This window comes from Eutrema salsugineum, unplaced genomic scaffold (genome assembly GCF_000478725.1).
Source record: "Eutrema salsugineum unplaced genomic scaffold, Eutsalg1_0 scaffold_2, whole genome shotgun sequence".
NCBI lineage: Eukaryota > Viridiplantae > Streptophyta > Magnoliopsida > Brassicales > Brassicaceae > Eutrema > Eutrema salsugineum.
Genome location: NW_006256829.1, coordinates 17,536,020 through 17,538,433, shown reverse-complemented (window position 1 = coordinate 17,538,433; position 2,414 = coordinate 17,536,020). Strand labels below are relative to the sequence as shown.

Sequence of the window (2,414 nt, the reverse complement as noted above, 5' to 3'; positions counted from 1 at the left end):
TCTGTGGCTGCTGCTGAACCATTGGTGGCTGAAACTGTTGTTGAACCGGTGCTTGCTGCTGGAACTGTGGTGGACCAAACCGTGGTGGTGTCTTTTGCTGCTGTGAATTGAAACCAGTACCTTGAAATGGTTGCTGTTACTGACCAAAACCTTGATTCTGAGTAAACTGATTCTTGGGTTGAAAAGACCTTTGAAAGTTGTTCTTGGGAACACATTTTTGTGGAGCTTAAGAATTGGGATAGACTTGGTATTGTGGGTTAGCTACATTGGGGTTCCTGTAAGAGAGGTTTGGATTGGCATTACCATACTGATATCTCTGGAACCTCTGATTCCCAATGTAGTTAAGCTCCTCTTGGGTGAGACCTTCTTCACTTATGTTCTCAAAGATTTGAGAAGGTTCCTCATACTCTCCAACAAAATGCATTGGCTTCTGAGTGGTGAATTTCAGCTTGTCCAATTCACTTCTCAACTCCTTAACTTCCCTAGTGAGCCTCTGTTCTGAGCTTGAACCTTCAGATCTATTTGATCTGTCATAGTCTTCACCGTAAGTATCATTGCTCAATGTTAAGTTCTCCACTAGCTCTAAAGCAGCATGTATCTCCTTTCCCAGAAAGTTCCCATTGGAGGCAGTATCCAGCTGGTTTCTAATCTTGGGAAGAGCTCCTCTATATAGTGTGCTGAGAAGGGAAGCCTCACTAAACCCATGGTGTGGGCATTGGTTTGTGTATCTCCTGAATCTTTCATATGCTTCACCAAAACTTTCATTGCTGTGCTGAGTGAAGCTAGAGATTTGGTTCCTCTGTTTTGCAGTTCTTGAGGTGGAGAAGAACTTAGATAGGAAAGCTTGCTTGCATTGCTCCCAGGTTTGAATGGAGCCTCTTGGAAGATTCTTTTCACATTGGTGAGCTTTGTCACCAAGACTGAATGGAAATAGTCTTAGCTTGAAGCTGTCTTCTGAAACTCCATTAATCTTAGTCAGGTCACACACCTTATCAAATTGATGCAAGTGTTCCAAGGGATCTTCCATTGCTAATCCATGGAACTTTGAGTTCTGGACCATATTCAACAAGGATGCCTTCACTTCAAAGTTGTTGTTTTGCACAGGTGGTGCCTGAATTCCAGCTCCATACTGATGAGCATTGGCCCTGTCATTCTCTCCAACATAGACTTGTGGTTGCTCATATCTTCTTTGCTGGTGTTGGAAGGGCTGATGTTGGTGGTGCATCTGTTGTCTTTGCTGTACATTGGCCTGATGCCTCTGTTGATGAGCTTGAGCTTGTCCCTGGTGGACATAAGCTTGCTGTTGATGCACCTGTTCCTGATGAACATTACCCTGATGTAACTCTTGAACAACTCCATTACCCTCAGCCTGTTGCTCCTGAACCGGTTGTTCTATATCCACCACGTGCTCTCTTTGTTCTTCCATATCAGCTTGATCAATCTGTCTTCCACGTCTGTCCCTTCTCCTCCTTGGTACCAAAAGATTGATGTTGTCGTTGAGAGGGAAAGGTGGACCACAGCTTCTTGATCTAGACATGGTGTTCATACACCTGAAATCACAAACAGAACTTGAAAGTAATCAGTAAAAACAAGAAAGTAAGCACTTGATCTCAAGAACAGATCATAGCTTAATGCTAAACAATGCACAATTTGGCAACGACGCCAATTGATTACTAAGAGTTTTCAAGGCTCTTTGTAGAGGTTATCAATCCCCTGTCTTGTAGTACAAGGGGTTTATCAATCCATATGTGGTGTTAGACACTAAACTATGTGATCAGATTCTTAATTCAAGCAAACAAGAGTGGTTTTGATTATCTAATGACAACTAGAAACTTAAAAACAGGATTAAAGACTAATGACAATGACAAATGATATGAATATGATATGTTGGAGGCATGAGATTCTAGACATGATAGTTGGTTAGGGTGCTTTGATGCTAAACTAGAAATGCTAATGACAATGATGAGACATGATTCAAATGATTAAGAACTCTAATCTAGGTTAATCCTCTCATGAAGGTATCAACCCCTATACTAATCCATTTTCAAACCAAATCATCATTTGTGAAATATGAATCAATATGCATTAATAAACAGTTCTAATGATCATTCAAGCAAATAACAATACATCATCATGCAGCAAATGCTTAAACCTCTAATACAGCTCTTTCAGGAATTTCATCAAACACTTTTGGTGCATGAAATTCCCAGAATCTAGATCTCAAGTGATATGCAAGGATCTAGCATAGAGAACAGCTGTTTAGAGAAATGAATCAATGAATCTAGCCCTAAGCACTCCTAATCTAACACTTTAGCACCCTAACCTACACATCTAGAACCTCATTAAGGTGACTACTCACTAATCATACTAATCTCTCTTAAACCTTTGCAAGTTGAGAAGATTGGCATGATTAA

At 40.6% G+C, this 2,414-nt stretch overlaps 1 non-coding gene across 1 annotated transcript; it reads left to right on the top strand.

Annotated features, from left to right (window-relative positions):
* The first annotated feature begins 698 nt into the window (after window positions 1-698).
* LOC112086879 lies at window positions 699-805 on the top strand. The gene has a single exon (XR_002899733.1). It is a non-coding gene; the product is annotated as a small nucleolar RNA R71 (small nucleolar RNA).
* Window positions 806-2,414: the final 1,609 nt, after the last annotated feature.